Raw genomic sequence first — 1,645 nt, forward strand, 5'->3', positions numbered from 1 at the left:
CAAAAAAAGCAAGAAGCCGAAGAAGGGTTCTCTGCCTCGGGTTCCAGCAGTTTAGGTTTCCATGGACAGCCCCAAGGCGGCGAATCCCGAGCGGACACAAAGAGAGCACCGGTGGCTTTGATCTTGGGCGAGCAGGCTCCGCATCCGCGTCGCCGGGCGGCCTCTCAGTCCTAGGGCCGGGCCAGCGCCCCGGTCGCCCGCGCCGGGCTCGGGCGGAACGTCGAGGCTCTCCAGATGGAACGTCGAGGCGCCTCCCCAGCAGCCCGGAAGGAATGCCGCGCCGGCCGCGCCGGGCCCGGATGGAACGTGACCGACCCTCCGGCACGGACGCGCCGAACCCCTCTCCCCCTCGGGCCGGCGCCCCGGGGCCGCGCGAGCTACGGCGACACGGAGCCGGCGGGGCCGCGGGGCTGAACCTGACACACACCCAGTGCTGGGCTCCTCGACCCCGAGCACTCTCCCTCGGCGGCTTCGAGCCCCCCACCTTCTGCTCCCCCCTGGGGAAGGGAGGAGGGTAGGTGGGCGAGGAAGAGGAAGGGGCGGGCGGTGCGAGCCCTCTGCCCGCTCCCCTCCGGCCGCTCCAGGCCCTGCGCTCGCCTCCCTTCCCCTCTGGCCTCGGGAGCTGCCCCGCCCCCGGCCTGGCCGGCTCAGATCGGCGGCACCCCCTCGACCCCCGGCTGGCTGTGATCGCGGGGGGCCTAGAGGTGCATGGCCCAACCCCGGCTCCCGGCGCCGGGGGGTCAGGAAACTGAGCGGAAAGTGGGGAACGAGGCAGCCATTTGCAACCGGAGAGGAAAGTAGTGCAGCGCGGCGCCGCTCCGCCTCCCCCCCCCTCCGCCTCCTGTTCGGCCGGTAGGGTGGTTCCTGCGAAGGGGCTATTTCCTGGCCCGAGATCTCGGCAGCGGTCGTGAAGATTCAGGAAGCCTCCAGCGCGAGATCCGGGTGGCCCTTTTGCCCGGGGAACCCCACTCCAGAAGGGGAGAAAAGAGAAGACGCGGCCCTATTTTGTGTTGGAGCGGAGCGGCGGAGGGATTCGGTCCTCTCGGAGGAAAGGCTGTGACTCTGCAGTTCTACGCACACGCAGCGGGATCCCTCCGCCATAGGTTAACCCCGACTGCGCCGGGCCGGCCGCTGTGCAGACACGTGGGAATGAAGCCCCCCTCCTCTTCGCCCCAGACCTGGAACTGCCTCCTTTACCACCAGGCTAGTAAAACTAGGACTCTGGACACTTTCTAATTCCGTTTCGCTGGAGTTATCGGTCCCTGAAACTCTTAGCTGCCCCTTGTCTTGGCCAAGAGCAATCTTTCCCGGGAGGGGGATGGAAGAAGAGCCTGGAGATTGGCCGCTGCTCTGCATCCTGGGAACTGGAGTCCGCAAATGGAGAAAGTGAGGCACGGCGCCTGGCGCTGCAAAGGGTGGGTTCCTGCCACGTTCGGGGGCCTAAAGGAAAGCGGAACGAGTCCCTAGTCGTTCCTGCTGGCTCTCAACCCCCCTCGAGAGGAAAGAGGACTGTTAGTGCCTCCACAATCACCTCCCCTGTCAAAACAGAAATGCAGAGTTTCCCCTCCTTTCCCTGGTGCTCCCAGCCCCAGCCCTTCTTTCCGAATCTTCAGGGCCTGTGCTCCCCAGCACCCCCCCGCCCCCC

This window comes from Bison bison, unplaced genomic scaffold (genome assembly GCF_000754665.1).
Source record: "Bison bison bison isolate TAMUID 2011002044 unplaced genomic scaffold, Bison_UMD1.0 scf7180017864383, whole genome shotgun sequence".
In the NCBI taxonomy this organism is placed as follows: domain Eukaryota; kingdom Metazoa; phylum Chordata; class Mammalia; order Artiodactyla; family Bovidae; genus Bison; species Bison bison.